Source organism: Pinus tabuliformis, chromosome 3_2 (assembly GCF_031772625.1).
Source record: "Pinus tabuliformis cultivar Carrire ecotype Pingquan chromosome 3_2, CPIR1, whole genome shotgun sequence".
NCBI lineage: Eukaryota > Viridiplantae > Streptophyta > Pinopsida > Pinales > Pinaceae > Pinus > Pinus tabuliformis.
The window spans coordinates 1,116,397,482-1,116,413,130 of record NC_142302.1 but is presented as its reverse complement, the minus strand read 5'-3'; the positions used below and the strand labels follow the sequence as shown (position 1 = coordinate 1,116,413,130).

General features: G+C 40.0%; 1 protein-coding gene across 2 annotated transcripts in view; it reads left to right on the top strand.

The window, feature by feature from the left end:
- Positions 1–15,649, top strand: part of LOC149184581 (OVARIAN TUMOR DOMAIN-containing deubiquitinating enzyme 2-like) — a 96,350-nt gene that overhangs the window by 61,119 nt on the left and 19,582 nt on the right. The gene's annotated exons all lie outside the window — the stretch shown is intronic.

Sequence of the window (15,649 nt, the reverse complement as noted above, 5' to 3'; positions counted from 1 at the left end):
TCAATAAAAAGTAATGTAATAGTGAGAGCCACCGAGAGATGATACCTCAGCAGGTCCCCATACATATGTATTCACAAGCTCTAAATTTTCACTCTTCTTTTCTTTCCCAATTCTGAGAAATCTGACTCTTTTCTGTTTTTCATAAACACAATTCTCACAAAATCCAAATCAACATGCTTCAAACCTAGCAACAAATTTCTTGAGTGAAGAATTTGCATCCCCTTCTCACTCATGTGCCTAAGCCTATGATGCCACATTGCAGTATCCGCTCATATGGAGGTTAAAGCATCAGCAAAATTAGAAATACCATTGCATAAATACAATATACCAACCTTTTTTCTTTTTGCTATTACCAAGGCTCCTTTTGTGACCTTCCAAATTTTGTCTGTAAATGTGGTTACACAACCTTCACCCCCTAATTGCCCTGTTGAAATTATATTTTTCTTTAGATTTGGAACATGCCTTACCTTCTTTAATAGCCATTGGTTGCCACTCTGTTGCGTTATAAAAACCTTACCCATTCCAATGGTTTTATAGGGTTTATCATCACCCAAACGAACCTGTCCAAAATCTTCTTGAACATAGTCATAAAAATGTTTCCTATCAGGTGTGGCATGGAATGAAGCCCATGAATCTACCACCCAAGCATCAATAATATTTTCTAATGAAAGAATCAAAGCATCTTGCAACACATCACCTGCTACATTCACTCCATGATTGTTCTTTTGCTGTCCATCTCCTTCTTTTCCCTTTTGAGATTTACAGTTTTTCTATAGGTGTCATTTCTTCCCACATTTCTAACACACTAGCCTCGCTCTGGATTTGGATCTGCTTTTCCTTGACTTACTGAGATGTCCCAGGCTCTTTCCTCTCTCTATCTTTATTCCCCTAGTCTTTGCAGTCAAAGCATTACTTGTCTCACTTGAGCTTTTTCGTCGCATTTCCTCGCTACAGATAGCACCAACAATATCATCAAACTTTAAAGTACTAGATCTAGAGACAAAATTACTGATGGCCATGACTAAGCCATTTCAACTTTCTGGCAATGAGCACATAAATAATAAAGCCCTAACTTATGAATAAAATATAGATATAAATAATAATAACACATCCTAAATAATGATTAATTAGTAATTAGTTAATGTAGAGGTATGTCCCTAAGGACATTACCGTTCATAAAGGGACACTTACTTAGGGTATATAAGCAGGTCCTCACTCTCATTTGTATCATCTTTCTTATTCATACATTTTAATAAATATTCTTGTATCCTCAATGGAGATCTACATATTCCAAGTCTTTTGGAGTATTTAACTTTTGAGTATACGAACTTTGTTCGTTCCATTGGTATCAAGGCATTCCTCTGAGTATACGAACTTTGTTCCTTACAATCAGCCACATATCCATCCTCTGACATCTTCTTATTAAATAAACACTTCATAAGAAATACCTTGTTTGGCGTCGAGGGTTTTTCATATAGTTTGGCCAATGCCGTCATTAGACCCTTTGTTGTCGTTTCCTTTGAAATGTTGAAGGCCACTGACACTGCAAGGCACAATTGTATTGTTCCTAGTTCCTTTCTGTCAAGAATCTCCCATTTTTCGTCCGTCATACTTGTCGGTTTCTTTGCTTTTCCGCTTAATGTTAGGTAAAGATCTTTATGATATAAATAACCCTCCATTTGCATCTTACATGGCTGGTAGTTTTGGTTGTTGAATTTCTCTACCCTAAACGAACCATCTTTCGCCATTGCTCCCGCTCGAACCAGGGACCCTTCTTTCTTGCGAATTTATTAGCCAAATAGACCTTCGGCTTTGATACGAGTTGTTAGAAATTAAACAATAGAGCAATGGAACGCATAAAATATTGCAGAAAAAACAAACACATAAAAGCATAAGACAAGAGAGACACAAATATACGTGGTTCACCCAATTTGGGCTACAACTTCTGAGAAACAACCAATCCTTCCTTTTATATTATCCAACAAAATGAAGAGATACAACTTACAACAAATCCACTGTAATTTCCTCTTCACTCTCACATAGTCTCTACTCTTTTCTTCATGCACAAAATAATACATAGCCGTGATAAAATTCCCTCATATAAACCTGTTGAGAAATCTAAAGGGCAATAGTTAGGATGATTTCTCTTTCTATGATAACTGCTTGTGATGTCTCTACTCTTTTCTTCACGCACAGGATAATACACGGTGGTAATAAAATTCCTCATATAAACCTGTTGAGAAATCTAAAGGGCAGTAGTTAGGCTGATTTCTCTTTCTATGATAACTGTTTGTGATGTCTTTTTACTTTTTCTTACTTATTAGCTTTTTCTCTTATTATTATGTTTGTTCTTATCATCAAACAACTAACAAAACAAGAAGAACAATAGTACACAAGAACATAGGATATAGGCTGCAAGCCAAGGCCAAAACCTCTCCATTTGAGAGGAAAACTCGTAAATCTCTTCTCTTCTTATAGATTCTTCAATTGACGAATTCCAAGACCTCTAGACCAAGACTAATACCCTTCCAAGACCAAGTCTAACCTTCTTGATGATGTGCTTTCCTTGTCCAAGTCAAACCCAGTCAAATCTCTTCTAGCAACACAACTTTGACCCCAACAACAGAATTTCAGCCTCTACTGCAGGTCTGAAATTTATCATCCCTCCCAGCAGCCACTGCTTCCACACGTGTGAGCTTATTTCGGCCTTCCAAGACTTCTTCAGACCTTCGCTTGACTTTCTTTCTCTTCTAGGACTTGAGGATGACCTAATGAGCCCTCCTTCAATCTTCTTTCTGCACTTCTTCCAAGTTCGATCCTACAACAACAAAACCCTAACCCAACAACAAAAACCCTAGCTTCCTTCCTTCGCACATGTGAGGAGAGAGAGAAAATAGCCCAAACACTTGATCTTCGTCCTCCTCCTTCCTTCGCTAGCCTCTTTCTTCTTCTTTTTCACTCACTTGATGAGAGAATGAATTGTGTCTCTAGGAGGTCGAGTTCCCTCCTATATATAGGCTTCCAAGATTGACGAAGTTCCTCAAATTAGGTTGACTTGGTCTTGGAGGGTTTCTTGACACTTTAAAATACAAAAATAATTCTTTTTACAAGTTACAATGTGCTCGAAGGGGTCTTCAACATATGACAATGACTCTTTTGACTTCTTGACCTAGGACAAACCCTAGAAGGACTCAATATGTGCTTGACCTCTAAAATAAAAGACCTTGAGCATGAAACCTATACTCCAAAAATGGCAACAATAATTTTTCTTTAATTTTAGAAAATACAAGAATCAAAAGTACGTTTCATATCTATGAAGACCGAACCTAGTTATATGTTTTTCAACACTCCCTCTTAATTGGGGAGGTATTCATAAATGGTACATGGACATTCTCAATATGAAGTGATCTCATAAGAAGAGTCAGATTGGTAGCCCATTTGTTTAGCATCATAACAACCAACATTGTCACATAGCAAGGCCTTGACTAACAACTCTCTCTCCACAAGATCAGAGCACAATGTTGGTGAGACCAATGATTTATAAACATCATCATTGTCTCTCAAGGCACATACCCTGCCCGAGTGTTCACAGAGTATGTCCTTCTTGGACTAATCTTGGATAGCTAGTCCTCAAAGAATATCAGACCTTGACTACTCTTATCTTGGATGCCCTACCTCATTTTCAAAGAGTATCAGATGCCAGATATTTACCCAATCCTCCATTCTGTCTTCCCAAGTGAAGATAAGAATGATGTGCCTATCTCTCCCTCTCAACTAGGGAGGATATATCAACCAAACCAAGCTTGTCTCTCAAATACACAAGCTTCTTATTAGGAAGAGATTTTGTCAATATGTCAGCTACCTACTCATTGGTGGAGATATACTATAGTTGCAACACACCATTTTGTACTAGCTTTCGAATGTAGTGATACTTGTTGTTTATATGCTTTGTCTTTCCATGAAACACTGGGTCTTGAGACAATCTTATACAACTGGTGTTATCACAATGTATCACTATAGGGTTCATTGGTCCTTCAAACAAGTCAGATAACATCTTTCTCAACTAGACAACTTCATTGCTTACTTCATAGGCTACAAGATATACAACCCCAACACTACTCAAAGCAACCGAATCTTGCTTTTTGCTCATCCATGAGACCATGGAGGATCCTAAACTAAAACATCCTCCTTAGTGCTCCTTCCATCCTGCACATTGCCTCTCCAGTCAGAATTTGTATATCCAATCAAGTGGACATCATTTCTCCTTTCATATTTCAAGCAGTGGTTGATTGTACTTAGCAGATATCTCAGAATGTGCTTGGCTGCTATCTAATGATCATGCTTCGGCTCAACATGGAATTGACTGAGAATATTTTTAGCAAAACATATGTTTGGTCTAGTATTCACCAAGTACATTAGTGAGCCAATCAATTGTTTATACTTGGTCGGATCCACTAGGCTTGATTTAGAACTCCTTAGTCTTCTCAAGTTTGTGATCATTCGGGTTGTCATTAGTTTGCATTCCATCATGTCAAAACTCTTCAACATCTCGATCACATACTTCCCTTGACGTAGATAGATCTCATCAGGTCCCTGCCAGACTTCCAGTCCCAAATAGTAGTGCATTAGCCCAAGATTCTTCATATTGAATTCTGCTGCTAGCTGCTTCTTGCATTCATGGATTGGAACTTCCACACCCGTCAAGAGAAGATCACCCACATATAGAAGAATAATCATAGGCTCACCTTGTACCACCTTGATGTAGAGATTTAGATCAACAGAACTCTTTGTGAAGCCCAATCTTTGTAGGTATGCATCCATTCTAGCATACCATGCCCTTGGTGTTTGTTTAAGACCATATAATGCCTTATTCAACTTGCAAACATAAACCTTGTTACCCACCATTTTATGGGTGATATCCCTCGGAGAATTTATTTTTCTCCAAGATGGTCCTTGGTCGGCAGCCAATAGCCCCTTGTAGCCATCAGCGAGCTCATTGTGCCATTTCTCTGCCACCTGAGCCAACCATGTGATCCCTCACCCATTTGCCATGATCGTATGTTTGAAGATGGGCCTCCCGAACCTAAAGGTATGCCTTATCATTTGGTAATTGAGTATTGTAGTTTACTTATCATGGACACTTTTGAGCATGGATTAATGAGGGGATTTGGCAGAAAGCATGGGCTAAGTCTGTGTTCTTGTCCCCTAGACCGCTTTTGGATATTAATCTTGGATTCTAGTCTCGTGGGATCTTTTTTACTGACCATTTGGCTTTACGGATGGTATTTCATGGGAAACTCTGATTTTGGTTGCGTGGTCCCGCTCCTTTATCCACATATATTACCCCCTTTCCACTCATTATTACCCCATTCATCATTTCTCTCACCTGGGTCCACATTCCTCCACTGGGTCCACATAGGGTTAGCTCACCCTTCCCCTTGCCCACACCTTGGGTCAGGCCTAGAATGATGCCCCAGAGGTTGATGCAGCTAAAAAGAAAGATAAAAGCATATTTGGCCACATTCAATAGGAAAATGTACCACAAAATGCAAAAGATGGTCGGGACAAACACATTTAGCACGTGGGAAAAAGCCAATACATGAGCTCTACCCCATCATCATGGCCATCACCCTGGTTCCTATAGGTTCTATGAGCCTCCTTCATCATATAGGAACCCATGATTGTCCCAACCCCTGGTGGGCAATGAATCACCCTACCTTAAAAGGGGGTATTCATTGCTATATCTTATGCATCATGCTCTTACCCCTTGAGCCCTGAGCAATTAATCAAAGAAAATCATAAAAAGACAAAAGGCATATAAAGAAGGGTGGAAAAATCAAGGCCGGGGCACCTCATGTACCACGATTGCTCCCTCCTATACATTATAAACCCAAGTGTGGGCTTCCCTTTTATTAGCTACCCTTGTACCCCAACATGTGGCCCAGGGTTGCCCCTTCTCATCCCCTACTTCATTCACCTATCTGTCACATGCCACCACCTTTGAAGGACGTACCTTGAATATATTATCCCCTTTAGAAGTAGAAACCACCTAATAGGGTACTTGGTTAACCCCATTTGGAGTTTAGGAGACATTGGCACATCTCGAAGCCCATTATGGAAGGGCAGGCCATTATGAAGTCCCCACCTGTGGTCCATGGTTGGTAAGCTCATTTAATTGATTTCTCTAATGACTTCTTGTTTTGGAAGGCTAAGGGACGCATTGGACCTTATGCAGGATTGCAAATGGTCTCCATCTTGGGTTTGGTCTCCCTATACGAGTTCCTAATCCTCTATAGGGCTACATTGGCACATGTAGGGTGTGTGTTGAGAGCCACGGTTCTCCACATTAGTAAACAATACTCCATGGATCCCCGAGGATGTTTAGAGATGCTCGAGATTCACCTATTGGATGAGGAAGATGCACTTGGTTCACCTTTGCCCAACCAGACCCACAGATGTACCATACACTTGACAGATGATCCAACACTTGCATGAGGATGTGGCATCACCTACACTATAATCCTAGCCCTTGTAGACAATCTACAGGCATCTTCGATTTGTTTGGAGACCCATGAGGACACTTGTGTGCCTCCACATGTCATTTGGAGCACCACATGTTATTACAAGGGGCCAACCCCTTGTCCACTGCTTTTGAGGGTCCTACTCTTCATTGTGGCGCTCATGGACCTCATTAAGCCTCTTAGAGGGCCCTATGACATGTATTATTCATCATTTGACCTCTTAAGAGGCATATTCCTTCATTTGTGAGCTAGTTTGGTGGACTTGTCACCAAAAATTAGAATATTAGCACATTATTTTATTTTTGGGGCTTATGTAGGCCAAGGAGAATAATTCGAACTCCTCATTAGTGTATAAATACAAGTGAGTTTATTTTCTCATCTTCACTTTGGATTGGATCTCTTTTCTCTTTTGAGAATTTCACACTTTTTCTTAGAGGATGAATTGAAGCTTTATGGATGAATTTTTATGTGTGGATTTGGTCTATCTTATCTTGGAGCTTCTTTCTTGTCAAATTGTGGATAGTTGGATATATTTTATTACATGCAAGTACATGCTTTTAATATTATTCTTGTTTACTTTGTCATATACATTGGATTGGGAATTTCACTATTTTTAGGGCTAATTGCTGCATGCATTTACTGCATAAATTGTGGAATTTTGTCTCTGTTATAACATCTCTCAATGTATGGGCCATGTAATGTGAATGAAATCTCCTAGGGGTAATTCTATCAACGAATTGATCTTGATAAGCCATTACCTTTTGCACATCGAAGTATAAAAGCTGCAAGATTGCTTCTCTTTGACCTAGAAGGCTAGCAAAGTAGTCTTGGGGCCTCCTTGATCAAGAGCCAAAGGTCCTCATTCATATTCAACATAGATTCCATTCTCCCAAGACTAAGGCACTGATCTACTAAGAGGCTATGTCACAAGGTTCGCCGAATTTTAACCTTGAGGTTCAAATTTTGGCAAATCTTAAAATTTTTTTGAGGTTTGGCGAACCTCATTGAACCTCATAGCCATTGACCAAGTCCATAAATCAAAACTCATAACCTCATTTCGCAACTCAAGCGTGTAATCTATCCTTGCAATTTCCATGTTCGTGGTAGCATTTTTTATGTTTATTGATTTGATATCCTACTATTTTATCTTATATTTCATTTTAAACTTTATATATATATATAGACGAACCTCATGGCGAACCTCATCAAAAACTTTGAACTTGAACCGGACCTAATCATTGTCGAACCCGAACTCGAACCCGAACCATGTGACATAACTAAGAGGTGGTCACCTAAAATCATATCTTTTCACCTTTTTCCAGGTCTAGCCAAGTTGGGTCACCTAGGGCATCATTTTCCCGGCAAACTACCCATCCAAAAAGTTTGATCTCTTAGGGTCTCCTGTGTGGTGTTTCCTCAAGACCTCCTCCAAATTTGAGGCCATTCTGACGGTGGAGTTGTGAGAAAAGCCAAGCCCTAGCTTCAGGATCAAACTTTGCCCTAACATCCCCAAAGGCTAGTACCTTATTGGATCAATTCAAACCTTTAAGTGGATATTCTTTCTTTGATCCATTTCCATAACTTGTCCAGGTTAGGGATAATCATTGGTTTCCATACTCTTCTCCTCTACCCTAGACTAGGTCCACTTGGTCCTGTGTGGTCTCGTTCCTTTGAAAAGACAATTCTTCAAGAACCATCCGAGATACCAATTTCAATAAGGATTTTAGGGATTGGGAAATTCCTTCACAAGTCATATCCCATAAACCTAACCCTCAAATCCTCCCTTCCTTTCCCTAGAAGACATTGTACCTTGCTTAGAAAGCAAGCAAGCTTTATCTTTCTAATTCTTCTAGGAAATGGACTATTTGGGTCACTCCACATCCTTTCATTGACTTATCTTTCATCGGTGACTCCATAATATACCGGGTCTCCTCCCATCGGTGAAAGTCCGTAAATAGAAGGGAGCCTTAGCTGAGGTGACAGTGGGCTAAGTCTCCATTTGTTGCCCTTGGCCTAGCATTTTCCCTTTAGGGATCCCCCTTAGGTCCCCTACTAGTTTGAGCAGTAACATTTTGGTGTTGTTGCTGGCGACACGAAATGTGTGTTTGGTTCCCCATAAGACATATTGACATAACATTATTGGCGACTCCATTGGAAGAGCGAAGCCCTTGTTCTTCATTGGATTCCAAAGCAATTTCATTCACCCTGGCGACTCCCATGTCATTAAGGACCCAACAACATGTTGACCACATATATTCCCGCCATAGATATGACAGGGACCCAAGATATCCTTCATCGAAATCCATGAAGAATATGCCAATGTTCGATGGGGATCCACATTCTACAGCCAACCACGTGGTAAGGTTCATAAGGTACCTTTCAAAGCAAAATATAACTCAACCTTGTGACCAAATGGAATTGTTTGTCCTATCCATTGCCCCAAGTACCGATTGGCTTGAGTCATGTAAACCTAAAAGCATTCCTTCTCTTCCAATGTTGACTATGCACTTCTTGTTGCATGAAGGGCCGAGTTTCCAATCTCATGAAGACATATCCCAAATGTTAGATATGGCCCTTCGAGAGGAGGAAGTTATTGAATATGGTTTTATGCTTGAGGAAGAGCCTCTTATTGATGCATACTTTAATGATGGTGCCAAAGGAGAGACTCATGAATTGGAAAGCATGTCCTCTAAGGATAATGAGGAAGATCTCAACCCCGAGAGCCCTCAGACATTGCAAGAATGGATGATGGAATATGAAAAGTCTTGCAGGAAACTGATGGCCACATATAACTCCCAAGAGATTTTCTCCCACTATTGTGAGCAATCGGAAAGGCTCCGTAACACGAAGAGTGAATATAAACAAAGTCCTATCGATGAGCTTCTTCTTGAGGCATTTGATCAAAATCATGTAGGAAATACCTTGGAGATCATTCTTCGAGAACAGATGGAGGAGGAAAAGTCCTTCCTATCTAAAGAAGAGATTGAATGGCATCCTAACCAACTCTGTGCTGCTACTGACTCTGCACTGTGCCAACTGCATTGCTGCCGACTCTGCACTGTGCTCCCCAGCATCTAACATACAACTAGACTCTGCATCTATCACTCTTGCATCTGACTGCATCAAATGCCACTGATCCATCCTGCTACTAAAATAGTGTGGGCTCCTGTAGCAAGGTTCTAATTCAAGAGGTGGACCTCCTTAAGAATCCTGCCCATCTATAGCACTCTGAGGCTACAACATGAAGTCACTCCACTTGACTCCTGGGGGTATGTCAGCAAACATGGCGAAGTCCTCGTCCACCCTGGAGGAAAGCCTATCAATCTTTGCTGATGTTCCCTGTTGGTCCTGCGTCTCCTCCTTGTCCTTCGTCCTGAGAGGGCACTGGGTGCTGTAGTGGCCAAGCTCACTACATCTGAAGCACTTGACCTTCGACAAGTCCTTCTTCTTCTTTCACTGCTCCCCTTGTCCTTGACCGAGACCCTTCGATGCGAGGGCCACATTCTCCTCCTCCTTCACTTACTTCGACCCGTTGCTGCTGACATTGATGGAGCTCTTCACTAAGTCTCGCCTCAACTCCTCTTGCTGCAAATCGGCCCACATCTTGTCCCACTTTGGTAAGGTTTCTTTGCCCAAAATGTTTTGGACGAATACCTGCCACTCCTCGGAGACACTGTTGAGTGCCAATCGTACTAGCTGTGTGACTTGAGGTGTTCCTCCAACAGCTAAAAGCTGATCCTGGATTTTCTGAATCTTGGTGAGGTAGGGGTCTATGCGTTCCCCCTTCTGCATCCTGGTGCATCTATGGATGCCCAACTAGCTATCCAAATAGCAAGAAAATTTGAACAAAATACTGAAGTGAATTACCCTTCTCCCACATGCAATCTTTGGCTGGACTTTCCCTATCAAAAACTCGGCCTCCTGGAGCACCGCATCAGCCTCTGCACTGCATTGCGTAGCTGATTGGATGACTTGCTTCATACTGGGCTCTGATGAAGTTGTTCTGCCTCTGGATGCTCAGAAAATCGTCTCTCCAGCTCTTTGGGACTCCTTCCTGGCCTCTAAAGCTGAGAACGATTTTTCTTCTTTCTAAATCGAATTGCCTGATTGAAGCTACTGCGCTGCCCCTTAGTGCTGCCTCTCTGAGATAATTCAGCTCACTTGCTCCTGCCTCCCCGGATCTGGAAAATCTTTCCTTTAGATCACTGTCTGTGCCCCTCACTCACTGCTTCGATCTCACTAGTTCTCTCTCTGGCAACTGACTGCTGTTACTTTGGAAATCGATCTACTCATGAAATTGAACTTCTCAAGTATATTCTCTAAGTGCCCATCGACTTCTTCTTATAATCTTCTATTGAGACTCCAACGACTAAGATTAGATCTTAATCGATGGCTAGGATTAACTTGAAATCGATCCGTGTGAGTTTCTAGAACATTCACATCTTGATTTAATTAATTATGATTAATTAACCATATTCCCTAAGTTTAGATTTAAGAAACATTTAAAAACTGGCTAATTATCTAATTAAGTCAGTGTTCCACGGGGACTTGCCCCCCCCCATAGGGGTTTAGTTTCCTAGCTCCCCCGCGCTCCGGGGACTAGAAAGGGTCGTTTCCCCACGCTCCCAAAAGACAAGGTACGCAGGGGGACGTGCCAGGGGGTCGTTTCCTTGTGATGAGGGGTCGCTTCCGAAAAGGGGGTTGTGAGGGGTCGTGGGGGGTCGAGGGGGGATGTGGGGGGTCGAGGTGCCCGATTTTTTAAAATAAACTTTTGTTTATAATTAAAATTTAACATTAGTTTTAATACTTTAGGGTTTCAATTCGTTTTTTTATAAATTTAATTCATTATTCGCCCTGGCCCCTCACTCCATTCACAAGACGTTCCTTGTTCCTTCGCAACAGAGAGGAATTGGTCCACATATAGCTTCATCCAGTCTATCAAGAGGAACAAGCTTACCTCTAAAAGAGCGGAGAAGTTAGTTGCTGTGCACAGTGCCCTACGTCTTGAGCATAGATAGGAAGACACCTGAGTATTTGAAGGGATCAACAACATGATGATATGTTGATCCAGAGGATGATGCATAGGTAGATATGGAGGAGAGACTTGATGAGAGACAGATGGGGTTGGTTGGTGTGCCACTTAGCATGTTTGAGAATGCTAGTGATTCAGATTCAGATGGTGATATGGTTGATCCTGATTTATTCATGCAGCAGCTGGATGCAGAGACTAGCAGGGCATTACCTTGAGGCTTGAGCAAAATTATGCTTGTTTATCTTTTGATATGTTGATGTTGTTATGTTATTCTGACTCTATAAAATTTTGACTCTTGAGTATCAAACTTGACTTTAGTCTTTTATAATTCTATAAAATTTTGACTCTTGATGTATGATGTATCAGACTTGACTTTTATAATTTTATGTCAATATTCACTGTTCAATATTCAATGTTCATAGTAGGAAGTGGAACATCAATATGGTTTAAACTTTAATCATAATGTATGATGTATGATTATAAATTAGAATTTTAAATTTATATGATATTAGATAATGATATTCATATCAATGATCATGCTTTGCAACTTTTCAATTCAAACCCAATTGTCATAGTGGACTCAATTTATAAATTATATTTTATATTTATAAGTTTTTAAGACCTTGACGTCCCCCCATGTTTCCTAAAAATTGGTGGGGAGCTGTTGCATAGGCCACTCCTGCGTATCCTCTCTCCCTCGCCCCCTCGTCCCGGAACCTTGGTGGAACATTGAATTAAGTCATTTCTAGGCAGAATTTCCAGAAACGATTTCTGGGTTTTGGAGATCTCACCTGTATTCTAACCTCTCCACAAAATCTCATGGCTAGAACACATCCGATGCTACAAAAACTAACACCACAAACCACACATTTCAAAACTTAAGTTTGTCTCCAAAAAGCTTGGTCAGTAGTGACTTCTCATTTATTAACATTTCATAGAAAACCCTACAAGATGCACAAGCAAAAAGCCCTTTACAATTTGAATCCTTTTTATTTATATAAAAGGAAGAAAGGGGGGAATGTATGAACTTGAGACACGTGTGACTGTTCATTTCCCCCGCTTGCCTATTGGTTATCTCTATCACTTGATAGTTTTATTCCTCTAGGAGGGATTTTATTCCCTTTGACATTCCACTTTGCTGTTACCCTTACCATTTGGGCTGTTTGAACTTCCTTCTATAAGATGACCGTCCATCTGACTGGATGAAGCTTATTGTCTTTCCTTTCTAAACTTTCTCACAAAGGTCATCCATGCCTCAAAAACTGAGCAAATAAAGGTATGCAGCTGAAGAGAAACTTTTTACGATGTGATACTTTGGCTTATATCCTTTTCTCATGTTTCTCAATGTTTGACAGTATGGTCTTAATTAATGTTATGTGCCTAGCTAGAGCCTCAATGAACTTGTGGGCAGCTAATTCATCAATATCAGGGAGAGGAATACAACCCTCCATCTCTTTTGACACTTATGCTCGAGGAAAGAGTTTACTACTGGGTCCAAAAGATGGGAGGTGGCAGTCCTTTGCTATCTTTTCTATGAGCTGCCGTATCTTAGCAGAGCTCTTCACCTCCTAAGCAATTCGTTGAAGAACCCATGAGATCTGTACTTCCATTGTTCGAGGTCAAACTCCATTTAATGTAAAACCCGTGAATAGGAACTTTAGGGGGAACTTCTGCTGGTGCAACCTACCAATGTTTCACCTTGTCAAAATGTAGGTCAGCTTGTTGATACTTTAGCTCCCATACTTGGACATGTTCCTTGACTTTTGCTATGTCCAACCCAAGAGTCTGTAGATGTTGTGATTTCTTGTAGAATTCTCTCTGCACTATGTTCAATTCATTTTGCACTTTGAAAGCATATTCAATGAATTAAGGAATTTGATAGTTGGCTTTATAATTTTCCAGTGTTCTTTTTTCTCCTCCAGCTATATGTTCTGCTTTGCACTCTACTTTTTATATTATGCTTTGAACATTTTCCACATTGATGGGTGTTATCTCCTTAGGATCTGCTAGTATGACAATCACTTGCTATTGACCGACAATTAATCTTCCCTAAGGGCTTCTCTTCCTTTTCCTGTTTCTCTTGGTGGTCAGATACAGGTTCCTACAAAACATTAGCAAAACCAAAAGAGCATAAAAAATTAACTTAGACAATTAAATTGGTTTAAAACTACTAAATTTCCTTTAAACCTTTTGAATGAGATAAGTTTGTGGGTTTTTATAGGATATCGACCTTGATTTGAGTTGCATGTTGAATTAACCAGGATGCATTCTTCAGTCTTGAATGCAAATTCCTAACAGAGGTTTGAACTTGGAGAATGAGGCTTGCGTGCAATGTCATATTCCCCTAAATGTTCAAACTGAAATTTGGAGGTCTGTTGCTTTGAGTGTTACTTAATAAGGATAAATTGTCAGATCACGATAATTACTCATCAAACCAAAATTGTGTCATTTGTCATTACAAATCATTCTCTGGGGTTTTTTTGTCACTCAAGTTCGAAGAGTGATGATTTAAGAATATGGCATCAGTAAGTCATGTTTGAAGGCATACATACAAGTACAAATCTCTTACACACTTAAGATATGACAAATTGACTTTATTAAATTTTTACTTGTGCGAACAGTTTGACATGATGGGAGAATAGTTTGTAAATCAGGGCCAGTGAAGAAAATTGGGATCCCTTATCACTATTATAGTAAAAGCAGGTCCCATTCGAAGACTGGGGTTTTAGCTAGCAATTGGGGTATGAATTTGCTTGGTGAGGGTCCAATTTAGAAATTGGAAATGATTTCAAAATCGGGACTATGTGAGATTAACTTTGTGCATGAAAAGCTCACTCACTGTTGAATACTTAAAATGGTTTCGCATGTGCAAATGAAGATCCTTGCAAGAAAGGAAGCCAATTGAGAAATTAGGACCAATCATTGAATTAGGCAAGAGTTAAAGTTCTTTAGTGACAAGCGAAGCAAATCGAACAAGGGCAAGAGTCCATACAATCCATATAGTATGAATTGTAATGGTAGGGTCTGACATGGGAATCAGGGTTGATTCCCAAATCGGGTGAAACCAACAGTATCTTAGTGAAAAGGAAGACCAATTTCAAGATTGGGTTTGATTGAGAAACTGGGACCTATAAAGGTTCCAATTTTTGAAATAAGGAAGAAAAGTTCAAAGGAAAGAATATATATCCAATCAAATCAAAAGGGAACAAAGTTGAACAAAATGGAAGAAAAAAATGTATGAGGGGTTCGATTTAGGGATTGGGGGCTGATTCCAAAATTGGGACCCCTTCACACTAAAGTTAGTGTAAGAAGTCTCTGATTTGGCCATTAGGAATGGTTTACCAATCGGGGCGATGAAGATTTGAGGCAATAAAGAAAATGAAACCAAAAGAGAAGAATTAGAAGCTCGAACAAAAAAAAGATGAATTAAAACCCAATTCGAAAATCAGGCCAATATCTAAATTGGAAAGATGACAAAGCAGCCAAAAGTTAAAGGAGGCCTGATATGAAGATCAGGCTCAATTTGGAAATTGAGGTCTATGAGAGTTTGAGTAGACAAGAAAATTAGGTAAAGAAACTCAATGAAGGGAAGAAATGAAGGCTGAAATAGGAAGAATACTCAAGAAAGTCAAAAGCAAGTAGCGTAACCAAAATGACTATTTAATTTAACAATGTAACACAACCATGCAATAAGGAATCGATGTCAATGTATAAAATTAAAGAAGCATATCTAGATCAGTAAAAGTTAAGGTGGGGCCCCAAGTTTTGCTTAAAACTTAGGGGGCTTGTTGTGGGCACAACACGCTGAAGTTGAAACTTGAAGCATTTTATCTCTCCAAAGTTTTCAACACTGAATATCCTCTACTCAATCTGGATTTTGTGGTTGGGATTAGGCTAGAAGATGGCCAGAGTATATTTCTCTGAGCTAAGTATAGGATGTGATCATTTCTACATCCTGTGGACTTTAGAGGTGAGGATAGCATTAGATGGCTCCCTTCTTCGAAATGTTGAAAGCTGTAATCTTTGTCTTTGCAAGGATGACCTGGAGACTGGTTATAACTTATCACAGAATGAACTCAAAGCATCCAACTCTTTT